The sequence below is a fragment of the Dermochelys coriacea genome, chromosome 11 (genome assembly GCF_009764565.3).
Source record: "Dermochelys coriacea isolate rDerCor1 chromosome 11, rDerCor1.pri.v4, whole genome shotgun sequence".
Taxonomy (NCBI): domain Eukaryota; kingdom Metazoa; phylum Chordata; order Testudines; family Dermochelyidae; genus Dermochelys; species Dermochelys coriacea.
Window position 1 is genome coordinate 42,222,685 of NC_050078.2, and position 25,247 is coordinate 42,247,931.

Here is a 25,247-nt window from a genome sequence, read left to right on the forward strand (position 1 = left end):
TTCAGGGAAAACCTCTGGCTACCATGGCATCTGAACTAGGTAAAATAAGGAAGCTGCATCATAACAGATATAGATAGATATAGGAATGGCACTTGGGAAGAGGGACTTCACAGCCATATCAAAGAGATATTCAGAGTGAGAAAGGGAATAGAAACTAGAGAGCTTGAAGTAAAAGGAACAACAAAGTCCAACACTGCTATGGGTGTGTCTACGCTGCAATTAGACACCCGTGGCTGGCTCATTCCAGCTGACTCAGGCTCCCGGGGCGCAGGCTGTGGTGCTGTTTAATTGCATTGTGGATGTTCAGGTTCAGGCTGGAGCTGGAGCTCTGGGACCCTTCCGCTCCTTCAATTTTAATAAAAAAAAAATTAAAAGCTGTTTAATAACATTCTCAAAATCCTAATGAAATATTTTATTTGGGGTCCAACAAAATGCTCAATTCACCCGAAATGCTCAATTCACCTGATACCTGTCCCGTTTTAGCTGGGACGCTAGTCAACACTGTTATTCTGTAAAAATATGATTAATAGCATATGTAAATATAATGACTCAAATATATGAATGGGGGTGGTTATTTCAGGAATGTGTCATATATTTGCTCGAGACCTTTTTAGGATTTGCTTTGTTGTTCAAAAGAAGATCTAAACAGTCTCCTGTTTATGAAAGATGTCACTCACCTGGAGATATACGACGAGCAGCCCCACGGATAACACAGCAAGAACAGACAAATAATACTGAATGATTAATAGTTAATAAAAACTGACTCACCCGAGACACTTATATCTTCCTCCATAAGATGAGCAAGCTTCATAATAAATTATACAAATTTAAAGACAAATGTAGACGTTGTGTCTTTCGCTGCAGTACCACATTGTTGTACTCTTGGGATCTGGAGCAGTTCACAAGGACAATGGAGCCATAAAGCCACGATGGGAACTTGGGGTTGAACTCTAGCTGTTCACTCGAGTTAAAAACATAGTTGCTGTGTCTTCACTGCTGATTTAACCCAAGTAAAGAACACACCTTTTTTTTTTTTTTTTTTTTAACAGTGTAAACATACCCTAAAACTGCAAGGTCTTCAGAGCCGGGAATTTATTTTCTTCCTTCTCTATAAGCACCATGCATAGCAACAAAGCTATATACCTAACTAAAAAATGTGGCAGTTTAGTGTGTACATATGTAATAAGATACATGTTCTAATGGGATTAATGGCTCAATCCCACCTACTAGTTGGCATGCTTCTTTGCTGGTGAATTGTATCATTTCCAAGAGAGGAGCTGAGGCACTCTGAATAAATGAAGGTACAGTCAAATCATAAACATGTGTAAGTATTTTAAATCTATTAGCTATATTCTGTCCTGACTTATAGTAGGGGCTGCTTTGGGCACAAATCAAGGCACACTTTACCTTTAATTCGGTCCTTCTTTTAATGCACAACTCCCAGTAATAAACACTGAGTGAAAGTTCATTATTTTTCAAAAATCTAATTTAGGCATCTACTTGAAGCTACTGCAGCACTTGAATCTGGCACTTTTTGTGATATCAGTGCTCAATTGTTACTTAGTATTTGGACAGCTGAATTACAATTCTGGAGCAGTATATTGTTCTGTTTCTATGAAAATCACTTCTTGTGTTGACTACGCTTATTCTTTTCCACTTCATTTCTATATTATAAATCAACTTAAGATCATCAGGGATATTATTAGTAACTTATTGTTACCTTTTTTCAATGCACTTTTGAATACCAGCACTCCTCAGGTCACAAGTGTCAGCATATTAAGTGCTGATCAGGCATCTGAAAATAATATATCCTACTTCTAAGGCTTCCATTGCATTAGTAGTATGTTGATTATTACAGCAAATAATAAAACACTGCAAAATTGTTTTCTCCCCCACCCTAACAACATAAAATGGAGCAATTAATTTCCTACAATAAAAACAGGCAATACAATAACGAACAAATGTAGTTTCTTCATTAGTGCATCAAATTGCAAAACGGAAACATATAATTTCAAAAGGCTCAAAAGTAAAAATGGAAACACAGCTGATGTTGCATCAGCATGTAGGCTACAAAAAGCATGAGGCTTGCACAGCTCCCAGCCAGCCTCCTTGGATGAGCTAGTTCAGTTAAAACTTCTAAACTAAATCCTCTAAGGTCTAAGCCATCGCTTGCTCTAAAAATACATCATTCTCTTTCCAGTAGGCTTTATTTTTTGTATTTTAGACAACCTGTTTTCTAAGCCCTTACTGCTAGTTACCTGTATAATTCTACAAGCTCATAGTATTGCAGCTGATCTCAAAACTTCAGTGTCATGTGTATGTAAAGATATATTCACAAATAACAGTTGTTCAAATGGCATTTGAATATACTCAAACAATATATACTACACTTCACATACAGTTGCCAGCAGTACTTTAAAATCCACGAGTTCCTCACTGATATTCTGGTTGGTTGATTGGTTTTTAGTTGCTGAAAAAGATGACACTTTTTTTTGACATTTTGTGCAATTTTACAAGTATTCAGGGCACATTCCCTGCTTTGCATGGAAAACGTATTTGCACAGTTGTCAGAATGATGGACAGGGAGAGAATGATAGGAAGGAGCACTGATCTTTGCTTGTTATTACATACAATAGCCCAGTAGGAATCATGATGTGTTGTGAGACAAACTGTGTCCCATCCTGGAACATATTAAGTTTGTCTCCAGGACACACATGACTTCACTAGGGTGTCTAACCTCATTCATAATAGATGCTAATCTTTTCAGGGCTGACTGATGACAGCACTTCCTGCCCTTCACGGAATTAGAGCTGGGTTTTATCAAAGGACTCAAACTGCCTGCTAATTAGACTAATTCCCTTCATCATGAATTATTTATTTCCATTGGTAACTGATCACTGTGACATTAATGGGTTCTGCTCAACTTAGTTTCATACTAATATACTAATATACACTATAAGTTAAATGTTTAAAAACTCCTGATACTTTACTCCAGGTCAAGTGTATCCTAGTCTAACTCTTCACAGTTTCAGTGAAGTTTTGATTGGTAAGTTCAAGTAACAATTAAAAAATAGAAAACAAAAATGCAGAATGGCTTTAAATTCTGCAAGCACATTTGGTTTTTTCCCAGTTATCATGTGACTGAGGCAAAATGAACATGTACTTGGGCTCAAGTGTGCGAAATACTGACCCACAGCTTCCAGTGGTTTTGATAAGAGTTCATGGTGAGATTCTGAAGTGTTTGCACATCCAAAACTCCCATTCAGTGCAAGAAGTTTTGGGTTGTAAGCATCAAGGATAAGTGAAGGCAAATGATAGGTCATCAAGTTAATGGGGACATACATTGAATTAACCCTAATTCCAAGTAAGGCTAAATTGTAAGAGCCACAAAATGATTTACCCTAATCAGAAAAATATTATGCCTCAGTTACTATTATATATATCCCTTTATAAAATACCTTGCTGTAGCTTACTATTTAAAGATTAAACTCTAATTTTGCTGAAAATATAGGGTTAATTATCAAACTGCTTAATTAGTTTATAATTTTGTGTACGTGTGTGTATAAACATTTTACTTGGTATAATATTTCAATTTTCTCAAGGCAATGGATGATGTTTTACCCCGCCATCATTACCATTGAATTTACACCACACCTTTGACACATGGAGTTGTTATGAATCATGCTTATGTACAGTATAGTACAATGTCATTATTTTCTCCCTGCCCTCACTGTTTAGGGCCCAGTCCTGCAAAAGTGCTATGTGCCTTCTGGGAGGTGATGGGCACATTCAACTCTGACCAACTTCAGCAGGTGTCGAGCGTACTCTGTACCTCCAATGGGACGCACAGTGGTGGGCCCATCATTTGAAGTTGAGTGTATTCCCTATGCATCTGCATTTAAACGCTGCTATTCTCTCTCTCTCTGATCCTGTCAAGTCAGTCAGAGAATAGGTTTTATTCCTGTTTAATCATCCTGTCTATAAAATGTTGTAAAACAAAATGCCTACAAGACCTAGAAGGATCAACAGCCAGGTTTTTTGTATTAATGAGTGTAGACTAATAACTACAATGAGATATCTGGGCAGAACAGTCTACATCTCCTGGAATAATAAAGAATTTGTACAGAACATCTGATAGACATTCTTGCATAGTAGAATCTAAAGAAGAATGTGTGTGATTTTAATGCAAAGTTATGTTTCATAGAGGTTTGGTGAAAAAAGAGAGAGAGAGAGAGAGAGATCATATTCAGGAAGTATATGTACAGTTTGGTCACAGTGGGAGTTACTTTCACTATGAAAATAAAGGTATTATTTTTCTACTATTGAAATAATACAGAATCAATGAGAGACAACTGTGAACTTCAATGGCATTAAGGGGTTTCTGTTGACATCATAAACCACAAGAGCAGAGCTCGAATGGATTGAGATGTCACTAGAAACCCCAAGATGGCATTATAGCCTTGTTTTTCTGTGTTGCTTTTTCCCCCCATAAATACAAGAAATCCAACTTTTAATTAGGAAAAAATAAACCTCTCATCTTCCTAGTTCCCATCTCTTCTTTTGGGTTCTCCTCTCATCCTGTTTTCCTCCATCCTCCTCTTGCCTTTTCTCTCCTTTCCTACTCACTATTCCCCTCCCCTCCTGCCTCTTTCATGCCTTCAAGCAAACAGCTGCTGGAATGGGCAAATTATGAGATTTTGCAGGACATAATAGCAGTGATTTCTAATGTCATTTCAATAGTGCAAACAGTTATTTTGATAATACAGATAGACTATTCTATTAGACAAAAAGAGGCATCAGTCAAGTACCTCTCGTTATGTGTACAAAATTCCTGGCCAACAGCATCAGATTTCAAAGAGCTGGGGCTGTCTCTAAGCAACTACTGATGCAGCTACATAAAATATCTTTCAGTTCAGATTTAATATGACTAGTTCTAATAATAATAGACACTTATATGGTGTCTTCCATCTGATGATCTCAAAGCATTTTACAGAGGCTAATGAATTAAGTCTCAAGAGCCCTCTTATGTAGATACTATACCCATTTCACAGAGGTATATGTTATTTGCACAAGGTCACACAAGTCCAGATCCCATTGCATTCAAAGAGATTTTTGCCTTTGCCTTCAGTGGGCACAGGATCACGACAACAGTGAGTAAACAACAGAGTCAATAATAAAACTCGGCTCTCCTGATTCACAATCCTGTGCTTTAGCTACTGGGCTGGACATTGTGTTGTGTCGACTTGCGTTCATGGAGGGACGGAGGAGGACAAGTCGGACAAAGGTGACATTGCTTCTCCTGGTATTACTGAGAGAATATCTTCTCCACATGCTGCTGTACAGACACTATATGAAACATTTTGATTCACATTTCTAACTTAGAGTTCACCTGGAAAAGGCAGACTTTGCCCCTCATTTCTCTTCTGTCATGAACAGACCCACCCACCTCACTTTTGAATTTTTTTTTTTTTTAAAAGGTGTTCTGGAACTGTATCCTGTTGTATCAATAACATTGCAACCTTAAATCTAGCTTTTATTATAACGAAACCCACCAAGCCGTACAAGAAACAGAAAGAGGACACTATACAAACACACATCAAACATTTCCCATATAATAGTAATCGCAATTTGCTTGTAATAGCCTTAGAATTATGAGATGTATGCTGTCTTATTCAGGGTGTTACTAAGTTGTGCTTAATAGATTTGACTGATATCACAAGATTTTGACAAAAAGATGTAATTCGCATCATCTACAAAATGTTCTGCTTTATATTTATTTATTGAAAGTTCTGTTTTTTGAGATACATGATAAATAAACCCCAGAAAAACAGGAGAAAATGTGTTTAGGATATTTTAGTTTTACAACTGCAATTATTGGATGATTTAGTTGCAGGGAAAAATACAGAGACCAAGAAGTGCAGTAGAGAAGGTCACAGAAGCTCTAAAAGGGATATTGTTATAAAAAGGCCAAAGCAGCACAGAGTAACAGGAGATGCCATCATGGGCAACCTTTATAAAAACCAACAAGTTTGTATCATGTTCATGAATGTACAGAATCAATTTAAAGCAGGACCAAAGATCAGGAATTCTAAGAACTGAGAGGGATGGGGGGCGGGAGGGTTGAACTTTGCTACAATAGAAAACCTTTGTGATTAAAACTAATTTTGAGCAAAAGGTGAAAGAGGAAATTGTTATGGTATTTCAAATGCTAATGCTGGATTCTGACATTAAGCATAGCAGGTAGGCATATCATGCATGGATTTTAAAAGATGTTTGTTTTTAAAGTCCTGGACACTGAAGTGCCAATGAAGCATCAGAAGATAAGTTTGCACAGGGGGTGTTTGAGCTATAGAGGTGGTGACAGGGGTACTGTGGCTGGGTAAATAATTATATGTGATCCTAGAGCAGTACCAGAGTGACAGGTTATTCTGAGACACAAAGAAGGCACTGGAGAGTTGGCATGGTCAGTTCCCAGGTACAGAAAGGAGACAAGAAAGCAGTAAAAATATAGTCTGATAGGTTTAGCAGCAGCTGATCTGGAGTGGACTATAGAAGATCAGAAATTGTCTCTCCTTTCTGTCAGACTGCCATTCACACTAACTGTTATTTTACCTAGTGGAGTTTGCATTTTGTACGTGTTACTCTATTTTCAGTTAAAAAAAATCACTCTAGTAGGGGCAGTGAAATTTAGCCTCTAGTAGCACTATTCCGTAAGTGGCACAATCGGCAAGATGCTCATAGTGCTAATTATAAGCAGCATTTTTGGTGGCTAAATCATAATAGCATGTGCAGGCTGTCTCAGAAAGCAGGAAAACATTCCACATGAGTCTGAAAACTTTGTAGTTTCCCTATTTCTATAATGACTGAACCAGAATCACAGAGCTCAACATTCTGGAACTTTGGTATGTTCAAAATCCAGATGCAAATTATGACTCAAACTTAAAATATTTTTAAGATACGTACATAGTCCTATTACACACACATCTGCACATACATGCATATTTATTTATAGTACATAAAAACACATTAAAGAATGTTAAGATTTCACTCAAACACTCAAACAATAGGAAATGCCACAATTAAGGTTGCCCATACAACCTTAAGTCAGCCCCCCGCTCCCCGCCACGCACATGTATTATGAAACAATCTTAAATTACATGATCACAAACTATTTTTTCCACAGGGCACCTGCCTCAGTGCACAGGGTGGACAGTGCCCACTGAATATTCAGCATTCCTTTTTATCCTCATTATGTGTGTGGCCTCATACACTTAGGAAAGAAAAATCAATTACAATTGCAAAATGGGGAATAACTGGCTACAAGGTAGTACTGCTGAAAAGGATCTGAGGGGTTACAGTGGATCAGTAATTGAATATGAGCCAATGTGATGCAATTGCAAAAAAGGCTAATATTTGGAAATTTATTAACAGGAATGTTGGATATAAGACAGGGTATGTAATTGTCTTGCTTTACGCAGCACTGGTGAGGCCTCATCTGGAGTAGTGGGTACAATTCTGGGTGTCACACTTTAGGAAAGATGTGGACAAATTGGAGAGAGGTCAGAGAACAACAACAAAAATGATCAAAGGTTTAGCAGCGAACAGCAGAGAGGCTAACAGAGGGAGTTTGCCTGGGATCTGCCTGAGAGGAGGTATGCTAAGGGCCGCATTAAGGAGGCTGTGTTGGTAAGTATCTGAGTGTCTGTTGTGGGGACAGTTTGACCGTGTGCTTGATTGGTTGTTTGAAAAGTGTGAATTGGGAGTGCTTTGTTCCAGGTGAGCCTTGAGTGGGCCTGACTGTTATAAAAAGCCAGTCAGCTGCAAACCAGCTGAGCAGCGAACAGCAGAGAGGCTAAGAGAGGGAGTTTGCCTGGGAGTTCATCTGGGGAGAGCCCACTGCAGCTTACATCTTGCCAGCTTCTCTGAGTAGTTACTACAACTCCTGAGGAAGCTCGTAGAAGGAAGGTAATATGGATAGGGAGTGTTCAGCTGTTTTGACCTGCACTGGAGGTGCCATGTTTGTCTTCCTTCCACAGGACAGAAGCAACTTTGTCTGTACAAAGTGCAAGCTGGTCTCCATATTGGAAGAGAAAGTTCAAGGTCTGGAGCAACAGGTATCAACCCTGCGTTGCATAAGAGAAACTGAAGAATTCCTGGACAGACGTCAGGATATGCTTCTATGGACACAATGTTCTGAAGATTCAGAGCAGGCTGCACTGCAGGGACAGGAGGATGGTGAAGAAATTTGGCAGCATGTGACCTCCAGAAGAAAGGGGAGCGTCCATGTACCAGCAACACAGATACACGTAAGTAACAGTTTTCATGTTCTCTCCACAGGTACTAATGCGGAGAGTGGACTAGATGATACATCTGAGGGAGGGGAACAGAAGGAAACTCTACCGATTGGAAGGCATGAGATGTCCTAGGATTGGGGATTCCACGACCACCGTTCCCAAGAGAAGGAGGCGGGTGGTGGTGGTCGGGGATTCTCTCCTCAGTCATCTATCTGCCGCCCCCACTGGGAAAACCGAGGCATCTGCTGCTTGCCAGGAGCTAGGATTCACGATGTGACGGAGAGGCTGCCGAGACTCATCAAGCCCTCGGATCGCTACCCCTTCCTGCTTCTCCATGTGGGCACCAATGATACAGCCATGAATGACCTTGAGTGAATCACTGCAGACTACATGGCTCTGGGAAGAAGGATAAAGGAGTTTGAGGTGCAAGTGGTGTTCTCATCCACCCTCCCAGTGGAAGGAAAAGGCCTGAGTAGAGACCGTCAAATCATGGAAGTCAACGAATGGCTATGCAGGTGGTGTCGGAGATAAGGCTTTGGATTCTTTGACCATGGGATGGAGTTCCAAGAAGGAGGAGTGCTAGGCAGAGATGGGCTCCACCTAACGAAGAGAGGGAAGAGCATCTTCGCAAGCAGGCTGGCTAACCTAGTGAGGAGTGCTTTAAACTAGATTCACCGGGGGAAGGAGACCAAAGCCCTGAGGTAAGTGGGGAAATGGGATACCAGGAGGAAGCACGAGCAGGAGCGCGCGAGAGGGGAGAGCTCCTGCCTCATACTGAGAAAGAGGAACGATCAGCGAGTTATCTCAAGTGCCTCTACACAAATGCAATAGCCTGGGAAACAAGCAGGGAGAACTGGACGTCCTGGCACAGTCAAGGAATTATGATGTGATTGGAATAACAGAGACTTGGTGGGATAACTTGCATCACTGGAGTACTGTCATGGATGGATATAAACTGTTCAGGAAGGACAGGCAGGGCAGAAAAGGTGGGGGAGTTACATTGTATGTAAGGGAGCAGTATGACTGCTCAGAGCTCCGGTATGAAACTGCAGAAAAGAAAAACAGAGTCTCTGGATTAAGTTTTTAGAAGTGTGAGCAACAAGAGTGATGTCGTGGTGGGAGTCTGCTATAGACCACCAGATCGGGGGATAAGGTGGACGAGGCTTTCTTCCAGCAACTCATGGAAATTACTAGATCGCAGGCCCTAGTTCTCATGGGAGACTTCAATCACCCTGATATCTGCTGGGAGAGCAATACAGCAGTGCACAGAGAATTCAGGAAGTTTTTGGAAAGTGCTGGGGACAATTTCCTGGTGCAAGTGCTGGAGGAACCAACTAGGAGCAGAGCTCTTCTTGACCTGCTGCTCATAAACCGGGAAGAATTAGTAGGGGAAGTAAAAGTGGATGGGAACCTGGGAGGCAGTGACCATGAGATGGTCGAGTTCAGGATCCTGACACAGGGAAGAAAGGAGAGCAGCAGAATACGGACCTCAGAAAAGCAGACGAAGACCAAAAGAAATCTGATGCGGTTCAACAAGGACAAGTGCAGAGTCCTGCACTTAGGACGGAAGAATCCCATGCACCGCTACAGACTAGGGACCGAATGGCTAGGCAGCAGTTCTGCAGAAAAGGACCTAGGGGTTACAGTGGATGAGAAGCTGGATATGAGTCAACAGTGTGCCATTGTTGCCAAGAAGGCTAATGGCATTTTGGGATGTATAAGTAGGGGCATTGCCAGCAGATCGAGGGACGTGATCATTCCCTTCTATTCGACATTGGTGAGGCCTCATCTGGAATACTGTGTCCAGTTTTGGGCCCCACACTACAAGAAGGATGTGGAAAAATTGGAAAACGTACAGTGGAGGGCAACAAAAATGATTAGGGGACTGGAACACAAGGTTTATGAGGAGAGGCTGAGGGAACTGGGATTGTTTAGTCTGCAGAAGAAAAGGGGGGATTTGAGGGGGGATTTGATAGCTGCTTTCAACTACCTGAAAGGGGGTTCCAAAGAGGATGGATCTAGACTGTTCTCAGTGGTAGCAGATGACAGAATGAGGAGTAATGGTCTCAAGTTGCAGTGGGGGAGGTTTAGGTTGGATATTAAGAAAAAAATTTTTTACTAGGAGGGTGGTGAAACACTGGAATGCATTACCTAGGGAGGTGGTGGAATCTCTTTCCTTAAAAGTTTTTAAGGTCAGGCTTGACAAAGCCCTGGTTGGGATGATTTAGTTGGGGATTGGTCCTGCTTTGAGCAGGGGGTTGGACTAGATGACCTCCTGAGGTCCCTTCCAACCCTGATATTCTATGATTCTATGAAAACATGACCTATGAGGAAAGGTGAAAAAAACCCGAGCATGCTTTGTCTTGAGAAAAAACAGAATAGGAAAAAAAAAAAAAACAAGGGGGACTGTCTTCAAATCAGTTAAGGGCTGTTACAAGGAGGACTGCGATCAATTGTTCTCCATGTCCACTGAAGGCAGGACAAGAAGTAATGGGCTACAGGCTTAATTTGCAGCAAGACTAGACATCAGAAAAAAAACTTTCTAGCTATAAGTGTAATTAACCTCTGGAACAGGTTCCAAGGGAGGTTGTGAAATCCCCATTATTGGAGAATTTTAAAAACAGGTTGGACAAATACCTGTCAGGGATGATCTAGGTTGACTTGGTCCTGGCACAGCACAGGGGGCTTGGCTTGACTTCACGACCCCTTCCAGACCTACTGTTCTATGATAATTTACTGCATAGCACCAAAACCCTGCACTAAATACAGAATTATTGAGATGCTATGATCTTAGTAACTTAGTTCTTTATAATTATTTTTGAATTGATCTTCACAGCATTTCTGTGAGGTGACAGGGTATTATTATTCCCATTTTACACATGGTGAACTGAGACCCAATGGTTAAAGCTAAAACTGTCAAAAGTTTCAACTGGTTTTAAGTGTCCAATCTGAGAAGCCGACAGCCTGATTTTTCTGAGTGCTGAGCATTTTGTAGCACTTTATATATTCGGTGCAGTGCTCCCATTGACCTCAGTTGCAATTGTGAGTTCTCAGCACTTCTGAAAATCAGACCTGAGAGGTCTCAAGAATGGAACCCAAAAAACGAGCAATACACAAGAAGAACTGGTCAAAACTTTTCCATCTGAACTGCTTTTCAATGGGGAATTGTTTTTTGTCTAACCAATTCTTTTTGCAAAAAGTATCTGCTTCCCAGGGAAAATTTTTGTTTTTTCCATCTAAATATTTTGCCAAAAATCCTTTGGTTTTCAGCTGCAAACTTGAAAATTTCCATTGGAAGAAAAAATTGGACCAGCTCTAATACACAGTGGCCACTTTTGAAATTTTTGCTTTATGTGACTTACCTAAATTCACGTCAGAACTCTGTGGTAGAGGCAGGGGTAGAAACCAGTCCTCCAGGGCAGCATTCAACTGCCTTAACCATGGAATCCTCCTTCCTCTTCTTGCAATTCCTTGCCTCATTCTTATACACATTCCAACTTCCACAACAACTGAAGGTCCTACAGACAACACCAATAGGGGGAGTGAAGAAAAAAAAGTCAGGAGTTCTGTGGAAAAAATAGTATGTGATCATGTAATTGAAGACTATATTATAATGCATATGCACAAGGGATCCCTATAAAAGTTGCACAGGCAACTTTAAATCTGGCATTTTCCACCTTAGGCTGATTTTGCAACCTTAATGTTCTTTTAACATAGTTTTTTTAAAAGTAATTTTCCAAGGTTTTAAAAAACTGAATAATCAAAGGTTGCCTCATGTGGAACTATACCGAGCCCCTCACGTGCCATCAGCAGGGCTGGGATCTCTAGATATGCAGCACAGTACAGAGTAACTGGTAGCAATAGATGGCTACCTGCCACTAAAGCAGATGGACACATATATTGTCAGTGGGTTTCATAACTATTTTCTAGACAGCAAATGAATGCTGAGATTCAGGGCTCCTGGATTCAATTCGAGGGTCTGGAGGGGAATGCTTTCTAGGAGTTCTACTGTCCCATTCCTCCCAGCCCACTCATGTTTCTATAACTCACCTCCACAGCTCTGACCTCTTCCTCTCAGGGCTATTTTCCACCTCCTGCTCCTATCCTCACTTTCCAGCTCCTGTCCACGTTCCCCCCCCCACCTCTGCTCCTACTTGCTCCTCTCCACAGCTCCTGGTTTTCCCCACCCATCTTATCACACTCAGCTCCTGCCCAAGTCCCCCTCTCAGCTCCTGCTCCTAACTCCTGTCCCCGCATCTCTTTCCCCATTCTCCCACCATCACCGCTTCCTCACCACTCTGCATTTCAGTCTGGCTCTTTCTTTCTCCTCTGTGCTGCTGGGGCATCAACAAGGAGAACACTGATAGTACAGGAGAGAGCCTGTGTTCAGCCTCCAGCTGCTAGCAGGAGCAATTGCAGGAAAAGTCCTTCTCAGTCCCCATAGGACGGGATGGAGCAGGCTTAGCTGCTCTGTAAGGCTGGTGCTTGCACAGTCCAATTGGCAGCTCCAAAGGAGCTGTAGAAGTCTGGAGCACACTCAGTGCAGATAGAATCTTCAGAGAATTTAGCTGCTGGACTTTAACAAGTCTCTACGCAGTATGTGCAAACTGCTGTTTTTTGGAGCCTTATCATTCTGCCAAATATGGGTGGGATTTTCACAGGTACGCCAAAAGGCACCGACTCCTGCCAGATTTCAAACTCTTGCTCCAAAGCATAATGTACAACAGCTTCTCAACAAGAGAGTTGAAAGAATTTCCGCCCCCACCCCCCAAACTCATTTTCAGAAACAGCTGAACCATTTTATCTGAAACTTTCCACCAAAAATCTCAGGACCTTTACCTCATTTAGTGAAAAGAATAAATGGTGCTCACTTAATAAGCAGCTGTTTGCTATTTTGTTTTATCCTCATTGTATAGAATGTGACCCTAGAACTTATTACTGCACACTATCCAAACCCTGCTCTGAAGACAGAATTATTAATTTCCTCCTAGGTTTTTCTATGGTGCTCCTCACTATGGTATCTAAATGCTTCACAAACATTAATGAATTTATTTTCACAACAATCCTGTGAGGTGAGAGTACAGTATTATCCCCATTTTGCAGATGGAGAACCAAGGCACAAAGAGATTAAGGTCAAAAATATCCATTAATTTTGGGTGCCCAATTTGACACATTTAGGATTTTAGGTTGCACAGTACTTAGCATTATGTAGCATTTTATACAGTCAAAGCACAGCTCTCATTTACTTCAGTTGCAACTGTGGGTGGTCAACATTTCTGCAAATCAGACCCCAGGATCTGAAATCAGGCACCCAGAAAAGGGAGAACACAGTTAGCAACCATTGGTGAAAAGCCTGGCTCAAGTGACATGCCCAGCATCACATAGGAACTTTGTGGCAGAGGCAGGGATGAATCCAATTTTCCATTCAACTGCCTTATCTATGAGAATATATATCTTTTCTCTTCCTGAAATTCCCTGCCTCATTCATGATACAACTTGTAGCTTTTGCAACAAATGAGTCAGTAAACTCGGGCAACCGGAAGAATAGATAATGCTACCAGCTCTGCCTATAACAAACGTGGCCAAAGTTCAAGAGTGCCTGCTGGTTCCTCGCGTTGAAAGTGGAGATATATAGATGCAGGGTGGTAGAAGGGAGATAGCTGAGTGTGAGAAAGGAAACCGATGAGTGTGTAGATGGGTTGTTGAATGTCTTAACTGCTTATTTTCTTGCTTTTTGTGGTTTCTATTGATGTAATAAGCAGTTTCACAATCTTAACTCTAAATTAAACTTTTTTTTGTGCAGGAATATATATAAAAATGTATACCTATATGCAGTCGCTCTCTAAATACAGAAATATGAAGTCCAAAGTATGCATAAGATTACTTAATTTAACTGAAAATGGTAGCTCGTTGACAAAAAGACCCTGCTAGGTTCCACAACCTGGAAAGGTAGCTTTTATGAAGCAAATAATTCTTGAGTAACAATACAGTTTGTTTCATATTAGTGTCATAATATTTAGCTCTGTCATTTAAGTATAACTGCTCTATTTTTACAATATTACCACTATTGATAAATGTGGATTATGTGGAATCAGAAAATTCTCCCTTAGGATGGTACAGTGATTATTTATTAAAAGAAGAAAACTGCTACTTACAAATTTCACAGTCTAGATTTAAAACAAATGATTCTATTTATTATGGTAAATTTAGGTATGACATTAACGATTTTGTGTCTATTTTTTATATTGCAATAGAGTCTGCCTACTTCACAGATAATACATATGGGTTTATGGGGATCACAATTTGCTTGTGGCTGCTGTCTTGATGTGTGGAAATGCCCATTCCTTTTTTGAGAATAATCACAGCAACAACAAAAATTGATATTTTAGGTGATATTTGTAAAATGAATCCAGCCCGAAATGCACTGGCTTCTGCCAGCATCAGACCATGGATGAATCCGCCCCATGAAATCCAACTGCGGTATCATTTTGCCAATTTTTAATGAGGAATTTCACCTCAGTTGCAATAAAAAAAGGTGTGTGAGTTGTTTTTACTGAAGTGAGTCTTCCCTTAAAATCAGCTCATCATTTTACAATGAATGCAAATTTTTGGCTTCACAAAACTTGACCTCTCTGGGATTAAACATTCATTTCAGACTGACTCAGAGAAAAAATTACTTCTATTACCTCTCAGCCACCTAAACACAAAGAAAGTGTCCTTTATATAATGTTCAACTCACTGGTTGGGGTGAGGATCTGATGGGACTGGGCAGCAGGGGCTAGGGGCCAGAATTCTCTCTCTCCTCATTTATGCAGTGCTCCCCTCACCTTCCATCCCCTTCCCTTCGTCCCCAGTTCAGGCAGGACTTATGCTACTACTTACAATGGAAGGGAGGCGTACATGCTGGCATTGTGGTGTGAGGAACTTGCATCTTTGCTCCACTGGGCTTTCTGGCCTCACTGGGAGAAACAGGAAGCTGAACAGGCTCACAGCTTCAACGGGATGGCTGTAGGTGTGTTATATGGGGAACCCCTGACCATAAGCAGCCCATTCTATGCCCCATCCTTCACCCCCGAGACACACATGTTGGATTTCCTGGAATGCCAGAGGCTCACATTATCACCTTTTTCAAGCTCTGGGAAGGTTCTTTCCCTTTCGACAAAATTTGCGAACAGCCTAGCGGGTCTTCTAATCTTCCTCCTGGCAGCTAGTGTAGTGTATTGGGGACTGTGCACTTTAAGGGCTGAGCTTCCCAGATAGAATCTAGGTGGGGGCATAGTCCCTAATACTGCATCTAGGGGTCCATTCTTAGTCACAACTCCGTCCTCAGCCCCTGCTATAACATGCAAAAAGAAAATATCATAAGGTACCTTTTGACTGGTTTGAATCAAGGGGAGCAGAGTGCTGTAAGGGAGAGGAGAAAACTATTTGTAATATTGTCTCTTTACACTTTTGGACAACTCCTGGCGGGAAGCTGGTACAGAATGGACTAAAACAAATGATCATTATCAAATTTCAAATACTGTAAACCTTCCAGTTCCTTTTGGACCTCAGAAACCACCGTCATAACTGGCACACTCACTAGCAATCTGAACAGAGAGGCAGTGCACAGAATGGGCATGGATTCTGAACTACGCATTTGGGCTGCATGGGAAGAGGGTGGACCCTAAGATCTGGGATTCAGAGTGGGGAAAGAGCCATATCCACAGATCTCTGGTACTAGGGGTAGAAGCTGGATTCCCCGACGTGTAGTGTGTAGGAAGAGCATCTGTGTATGCTCTCAAATAGAATTGCAGTATTTGCAACTGCAGGCATTCAAAAATCATGAGTCATCCCACCACAAATCATGAGATTGCTTAGAAATCATGAGATTTTTTAAACAAAATGATATGTGTTGATTTCTTTATATTTATCATCTGTTTTCTGAATCTTTATGGTTAACCCAATCATGTTTTCAAAGGTTTTTTTGCAACTATAAGGGCTACAAACTTTTATTTTAAATAAAGGAAAAGTTGTATGAGATTCTTATACAGTCTCTTGATTCTAGGATCTGGGGCTTTAAGGAAAACACTAAATATTGAGAAACTCATGATAAAGTCTTAAGAGTTGGCAAGACTGGCCTGTTTTGGCACATTTGTGGGACAGCATGTGGAAACTTGCTCTCTACTTTCCATGCTGTACATAATCTGTGGGTTAGTTTTCATTCTCCACAGCTATCAGTCTGGCACCTTTCATAAAGGCTAAACAGATGTATACAAATTGAAAGAATCTAAAAGAAAATCCTGTAAACCTGGAAATAGCCCCCCACAAGTTGCTTTGTATCACTGAGCTGCCTTATCTTTAGTAAAAACAAGGCCCATTAGCAAATCAGCATTTGTTTAAAGCTCTTTTACTGTATAACATTGAACAGCTAGTCTGAAATCATTTTAAGTAATGCAGTATTAAGAAAAATTCCTGTAAACATAGAAACAAACCAATTGGACCTTATGTCAGGTAAATCCACATTCTCAATGAAACTGCCGCTGACAGACTGCAGAGCCCCCAGTGGCCGGGCATGAAACGAGTCAATGGCTGTGCAACTCACCAGAGCTAGAAATTTCTTTCCTCTTGTTCTCTGTATAAAACCCACAGGGGAGACGCATAACATAACCTGGAAAGCAAAAAAGGTAAACACATGTTGTTAAAAAGTGTCTATGAAACAAGTTTCTGTCCCAGTCCAAATTATATTCAGAACAATATTAGCACCAAGGGCATAATGATTTTTGGAGTTCCCTCCTCCCATATCCAGCAAATCTAGTACTCCCCTCATTAAATTGCAGTACTCCCCTCATCATCCTGCCTCTGCAAAAGAAAAAAATAAAACACCCACACATACAGACATTCTTCTCTGACAGGCATGCGTCATGAACTGTACTGTCCTCAAAACATTTAGCCACTCTACTCTCAATAAGAGGGGTCATAGGACAATCATCTACCTTCCAAGTCCCACTATAGCCATTGCTCTCCAATTTCAATTACTCATTTCTGGTATTCACAAATGGAAGCAACATACAGAGGTAATTGGTTTGTCATTGAGGGGTCTGAATAAGAAAAAGACTGAGATGTCTCATAGCTTATTGCTAACAATTCCTATGCTTTATGTTTCCATTCTTCAAACTCAGAGCCACTCAACTTCCCATTGAAGCATTCTGGGTATTCTTATTAAAGGATTTCTCCAAGGGATTCAATGTTTCATTATAGTCTGCTAGAATTAGAATTACCAGTGCAGAGCATTCAAAACACTATGTGCAACTGTTTCTATAGTACTTTACAAAAGGCACTGCCCTAATTCATGCATAACCTTGGCTATTACTAGCATCTTTATTCCTAAGGTAACTTGCGTCCCATCAGGCTTTGCTAGCTTCCTCATAGGAACAAAACATTCAAGTCTCTTCTCTGTAAGAGTAGTTTATTCCATCTCTTAACTGCATGGTTTCTGCTTCCAATCCCCAGATCTTAAGATAAGCCCTCTCAATTCCCCTTCCTTTCCTTTATTCTCACCCCGGCTTCCTTTTTCTTTATTGTCTTATGAACCACTTCATTGTTTGCTACCAGGCACCCTCAGTGCTCAACCCATTACTAGGGGTATTTCTTTTACTACATCACATGACTCCAAAAGCCACTGTTTTCCACCAGAGCAGATCAACCATGTTCCTTTGCTTTCACCAGTTCTGCTCACCAACCCAAGGAAGAGAAACATGGTGGATATCAAGCTTTAACCATTTCAATGCTAGGTACATCTAGATATTCCACCGATTTAAAGAGACATCCATTTAAAAGAGCAGCAGTTTAAAGAAGGAGGCTGTAAAGCAACAAAAAGAAAAGCATTAAAAAGACAATCCTGATAAATTCTTTCCTTCATCTTTGATTTTATTAGATTTTGAACATCTGTCTTTCTTCTGTGTGTAACAAACAATGTTCTCATAGAGACGAACCAGCAGTAATTTGGCAAATTCAGTCTTAATTCCACTAACTTCAGTGCAGTTATATCAGGGATTAATTGGGCCCAATATGTGCATTCAGTAGATATGAGTAGTTAGCATGAACAATAAAATCTTTAAGGATTAAAGGATCATTTTATTTTTCATATATACTTTACCGTCATTTCAAAGCTGCAATGGCAGCTTGAAAAATAATCACAACTTCTCTTTGAAAGTTTACCGCCTACTATAGTTATCTAGTAACACTAAAAATTGAAGACGACATGTTGGGGGGGGGGGAGGGAAAGAGTTTCTCTACTTTTTCAGGTTTCAGAGTAACAGCCGTGTTAGTCTGTATTCGCAAAAAGAAAAGGAGGACTTCTGGCACCTTAGAGACTAACAATTTATTTGAGCATAAGCTTTCGTGAGCTACAGCTCACTTCATCGGATGCATTCGGTGGAAAATACAGTGAGGAGATTTATATACACACACAGAGAACATGAAACAATGGGTTTTATCATACACGCTGTAAGGAGAGTGATCACTTAGGATGAGCCATCACCAGCGGGGGGGGGGGGGGGGAAGGAAAACCTTTCATGGTGACAAGCAAGGTGGGCCATTTCCAGCAGTTAACAAGAACATCTGAGGAACAGTGGGGGGTGGGGTGGAAGAAATAACATGGGGAAATAGTTTTACTTTGTGTAATGACTCATCCACTCCCAGTCTCTATTCAAGCCTAAGTTAATTGTATCCAGTTTGCAAATTAATTCCAATTCAGCAGTCTCTCGCTGGAATCTGTTTTTGAAGTTTTTTTTTGAAGCAAGGACTGGCCTGTCTCCCAAGATCTGTGAGAGTGATGGGTCGTCCTTCAGGATAGGTTGTAGATCCTTGATGATGCATTGGAGAGGTTTTAGTTGGGGGCTGAAGGTGATGGTTAGTGGTGTTCTGTTATTTTCTTTGTTGGGCATGTCCTATAGTAGGTGACTTCTGGGTACTCTTCTGGCTCTGTCAATCTGTTTCTTCACTTCAGCAGGTGGTTATTGTAGTTGTAAGAATGCATGATAGAGATCTTGTAGGTGTTTGTCTCTGTTTGAGGGGTTGGAGCAAATGCGGTTATATCGTAGAGCTTGGCCATAGACAATGGATCGTGTGGTGTGATCTGGATGAAAACTAGAGGCATGTAGGTAGGAATGGCAGTCAGTAGGTTTCCAATATAGGGTGGTGTTTATGTGACCATCGCTTATTAGCACCGTAGTGTCCAGGAAGTGGATCTCTTGTGTGGACTGGTCCAGGCTGAGGTTGATGGTGGCATGGAAATTGTTGAAATCCTTGTGAAATTCCTCAAGGGCTTCTTTTCCATGGGTCCAGATGATGAAGATGTCATCAATGTAGCGCAAGTAGAGTAGGGGCATTAGGGGACGAGAGCTGAGGAAGCGTTGTTCTAAGTCAGCCATAAAAATGTTGGCATATTGTGGAGCCATGCAGGTACCTATCGCAGCTCTCAGTGCATCATCAAGGATCTACAACCTATCCTGAAGGACGACCCATCACTCTCACAGATCTTGGGAGACAGGCCAGTCCTTGCTTACAGACAGCCCCCCAACCTGAAGCAAATACTCACCAGCAACCACACACCACACAACAGAACCACTAACCCAGGAACCTATCCTTGCAACAAAGCCCGTTGCCACCTCTGTCCACATATCTATTCAGGGGACACCATCATAGGGCCTAATCACATCAGCCACACTATCAGAGGCTCGTTCACCTGCGCATCTACCAATGTGATATATGCCATCATGTGCCAGCAATGCCCCTCTGCCATGTACATTGGTCAAACTGGACAGTCTTTACGTAAAAGAATAAATGGACACAAATCAGACATTAAGAATTATAACATTCAAAAACCAGTTGGAGAACACTTCAATCTCTCCAGTCACTCGATTACTGAGGGTGGCTATCCTTCAACAAAAAAACGTCAAAAACAGACTCCAGCGAGAGACTGCTGAATTGGAATTAATTTGCAAACTGGATACAATTAACTTAGGCTTGAATAGAGACTGGGAGTGGATGAGTCATTACACAAAGTAAAACTATTTCCCCATGTTATTTCTTCCTCCACCCCACTGATGAAAATGATCTGTAGCTCATGAAAGCTTATGCTCAAATAAATTTGTTAGTCTCTAAGGTGCCACAAGTACTCCTTTTCTACTTTTTCAGTTTGTTTACTTTGTGAATTTGTCAGAACTTTATGTATAGTCAGTTTCTCCATTTCCTCTTTGAGCCTTCAGTCAGCTCCTGGCCAACAAGATTGTTATAAACACTAACAGATAAGGGAGCAGAGCAACCCTTATCTTTTGAAAATATAGAAAAAAATATCAGGATAGACTATTTCCATCAGAAACTGGATTTTAAAAAATTGGAACATTAGAAACAAATTAAGTTCAGAGTTAAAATGGTGTTTGGAGTTTTAGCAAGATGCATTAGCATTTGATACACTGCCTGGGCTTCCTTAATGCTATCTGCTTTTCACTATAAGATACTACTGCAATTTTATCCATCTAAATTAGACTAAAGATAAATAGTATCATACTTCATGATTCTACTATGCAGGCCAATCCATGGTGCACCCAATCATGTACACAGCTGGATACAAACACACACACTGCATTTGTGGTGATGGGCAATATAAATGGAGCACTGTGAAAATTCATTTGGATTAGATAGATTTTAACTCAGAAAACATTTTGAATTACAATTAAAGATGATATTTCAAAAGCAGTTATCCTCAGAAGTGGTTGTGGAGTGTTGTTGCTTATCCAAAATTATCCACCCTTTTTCAGGCTTCCTGGCTTCATCCCCTGCTCTCTCCCTGTTACCAGCCCAATATGAAAGAAACTCTTGCAGCCTCTCTGCTGGAGGCTCAATGATTTTGCATTCAGATTTACCACACTCGGGAGCAGCATTGCTCTCTCACAAAATAAAAAATCACTATTTATTTCTTCCTCCTTCAGCTGAAAATAGTTGCTGCCTGTTGACCCTGTCTACTTGTGACTCCAGCTTTAACCGCTAGGAAGTAAACTGTGTCCTTCAGTTTCATATGAATTACATGAATCTCTGCCTAACAAAGTGGCAGGGAGAGCACGTTCTTTCATTATCATCTTCTCTTCAACGTGAATGGGGAACATCTGGAAGCTTACATCTGAATTATTAAAAATTCCAGGTAAGAACACTCCTATCTCTGACCTTGTATGGGAGTTGAACGCTCATCTAGACTCACTTGGGGTATGTTTATATTGCAATTAAAAACCTGTGGCTGGCCCATGCCAACTGACTCAGGCTTACAAGGCTTGGGCTAACGTGCTGCTTTATTGCAGTTTAGGGTCCTAGAGCCCCCACCCCAGCCCTAGCCCTAGGACCATGTGAGGTGGGAGGGTCCCAGAGCTCAAGTTGCAGCCCAAGCCGGAACGTCTACAGTGCAGTTCAACAGCCCCTTCGCCCAAGCCCTGTGAGCACAAGTCAGCCACCTTGGGCCAGTCTTGGGTTATTACTTGCAGTGGGGGGACCAGAAGGAAGCTTCAAGGCCAGCCTGGTATCCTGTGGACAATAATTTTCTTATTATCCCATTAAGGCACCACCTCTAAGTGCTTGAACTCTCAGTCATATCCTTCTGATGGAGCTAACCTGTTGGAAAACTGTAGATTACCCTTAAAACTGGGTTAAGCACAGACTAAGCCCTCGTCTACACTAGGCGCTGAGGTCGAATTTAGCAGCATTAAATTGATGTAACCCTGCACCTGTCCACATGACAAAGCCCTTTTTTCCCCCGACTTAAAGGGCTCTTAAAATCGGTTTCCTTACTCCACCCCTGACAAGGAGATTAGCGCTGAAATCGGTTTTGCTGGGTCGAATTTGGGGTACTGTGGATGCAATTAGATGGTATTGGCCTCCGGGAGCTATCCCAGAGTGCCTCATTGTGATCACTCTGGACAGCGCTCTCAACTCAGATGCACTGACCAGGTAGACAGAAAAAGGCCTGCAAACTTTTGAATTTCAATTTCCTGTTTGGCCAGTGTGGCAAGCTGCAGGTGACCATGCAGAACTCATCAACAGAGGTGACCATGATGGAGTCCCAGAATCGCAAAAGAACTCCAGCATGGACCAAACGGGAGGTACGGGATCTGATCAATGTATGGGGAGAGGAATCAGTGCTATCAGAACTACTTCCAGTTTTCAAAATGCCAAAACATGAAAATCTCCCAGGGCATGAAGGACAGAGGCCATAACAGGGACCCGAAGCAGTGCCGCGTGAAACTTAAGGAGCTGAGGCAAGCCTACCAGAAAACCAGAGAGGTGAATGGCCGCTCCGGGTCAGAGCCCCAAACATGCCACTTCTATGATGAGCTGTATACCATTTTAGGGGGTTCAGCCACCACTACCCCAGCCGTGTTATTTGACTCCTTCAATGGAGATGGAGGCAACACAGAAGCAGGTTTTGGGGAGGAGGAAGACGAGGAGGAGGAGGTTGTAGATAGCTCACAGCAAACAAGTGGAGAAACTGGTTTTCCCGACAGCCAGGAACTGTTTCTCACCCTGGACCTGGAGCCAGTACCCCCCAAACCCACCCAAGGCTGCCTCCCGGACCCACCAGGTGGAGAAGGGACCTCTGGTGAGTGTACCTTTTAAAATACTATGCATAGTTTAAAAGCCAGCATGTTTAATGATTAATTTGCCCTGGCATTCATGGCTCTCCTGGATATACTCCCAAAGCCTTTGCAAAAAGGTTTCTGGGGAGGGCAGCCTTATTCCATCCACCATGGTAGGACACTTTACCACTCCAGGCCAGTAGCATGTACTCAGGAATCATTGTAGAACAAAGCATTGCAGTGTACGTTTGCTGGCATTCAAACAACATCCATTCTTTATCTCTCTGTATTATCCTCAGGAGAGTGATATCATTCATGGTCACCTGGTTGAAATAGGGTGCTTTTCTTAAGGGGACATTCAGAGGTGCCCGTTCCTGCTGGGCTGTTTGCCTATGGCTGAACAGAAATGTTCCCCGCTGTTAGCCACGCGGTGGGGGGGAGGCAAAATGCGATCTTGTCACGAAAGCACATGTGCTATGTATGTAATGTTAACAGCAAGGTTTACTGTGAAAGAGTGTACCCATTGTTCTATAAAATGTGTCTTTTCAAATACCACTGTCCCTTTTTTATTTTTCCTCCACCAGCTGCATGTGTTTCAAGGATCACAGGATCTTCTCCTTCCCAGAGGCTAGCGAAGATTAGAAGGTGAAACAAAACGCACTCGCGATGAAATGTTCTCTGAGCTCATGCTGTCCTCCCATACTGACAGAGCACAGACAAATGCGTGGAGGCAGACAATGTCAGAGTGCAGGAAAGCACAAAATGACCGGGAGGAGAGGTGGCAGGCTGAAGAGAGGGCTGAAGCTGAAAGGTGGTGGCAGCATGATGAGAGGAGGCAGGATTCAGTGCTGAGGCTGCTGGAGGATCAAACTAATATGCTCCAGTATATGGTTGAGCTTCAGGAAAGGCAGCAGAAGCACAGAACGCCGCTACAGCCCCTGTGTAATCAACTGCCCTCCTCACCCAGATGCCCAAGAATGGGGTGGAGGGGCCTCCCGCCACCCAGCCACTCCACCCCAGAGGATTGCCCAAGTAACAGAAGGCTGGCATTCAATAAGTTTTAAACTTTTAAAGTGTTGTGTGACCTTATCCTTCCCTCCTCCACCACCCCTCCTGGGCTACCTTGGTAATTATCCCCCTATTTGTGTGATCAATTAATAAAGAATGCATGAATGTGAAGCAACAATGACTTTATTGCCTTTGCAAGTGGTGATCGAAGGGAGGGTGATTAGCTCACTCTACTTCCCTGTAAACCAAGGGGTGGGGGTTTCCATCAAGGAGAAACAAACAGAACTTTCACACCGTAGCCTGGCCAGTCATGAAAATTGTTTTCAAAGCTTCTCTGATGCGCACTGCACCCTCCTGTGCTCTTCTAACCACCCTGGTGTCTGGCTGTGCGTAATCAGCAGCCAGGCGATTTGCCTCAACCTCCCACCCGGCCATAAATATCTCCCCCTTACTCTCACAGATATTCTGGAGCGCACAGCAAGCAGTAATAACAGTGGGAATATTGGTTTCGCTGAGGTCTAAGCGAGTCAGTAAACTGCACCAGCGCGCTTTTAAACATCCAAATGCACATTCTACCACCATTCTGCACTTGCTCAGCCTGTAGTTGAACAGCTCCTGACTACTCTCCAGGCTGCCTATGTATGGCTTCATAAGCCATGGCATTAAAGGGTAAGCTGGGTCCCCAAGGATAACTATAGGCATTTCAACATCCCCAACAGTTATTTTCTGGTCTGGGAAGAAAGTCCCTTCCTGCAGCTTTTGAAACAGACCAGAGTTCCTGAAGATGCGAGCGTCATGTACCTTTTCTGGCCATCCCACGTTGATGTTGGTGAAACGTCCCTTGCAGCACTATTGAAAAGTACCCCTTGCAGTTTATGTACTCGCTGGCTTTTTGCTCCAGTGCCAAGATAAGGGTATGGGTTCCATCTATGGCCTTACCACAGTTAGGGAATCCCATTACAGCAAAGCCATCCACTATGACCTGCACATTTCCCAGGGTCACTACCCTTGATATCAGCAGATCTTTGATTGCGTTGGCTACTTGCATCACAGCAGCCCCCACAGTAGATTTGCCCACTCCAAATTGATTCCCGACTGACCGGTAGCTGTCTGGCGTTGCAAGCTTCCACAGGGCTATTGACACTCGCTTCTCAACTGTGAGGGCTGCTCTCATCTTGGTATTCTTGTGCCTCAGAGCAGGGGAAAGCAAGTCAAAGTTCCATGAAAGTACCCTTACGCATGAGAAAGTTTCGCAGCCACTGGGAATCATCACAGACCTGCAACACTATGTGGTCCCACCAGTCTGTGCTTGTTTCCCGAGCCTAGAATCAGCGTTCCA

General features: G+C 42.1%; 1 pseudogene; it reads right to left on the bottom strand.

The window, feature by feature from the left end:
* LOC119863514 overlaps positions 1-25,247 on the bottom strand; it is a 224,216-nt pseudogene that overhangs the window by 58,413 nt on the left and 140,556 nt on the right.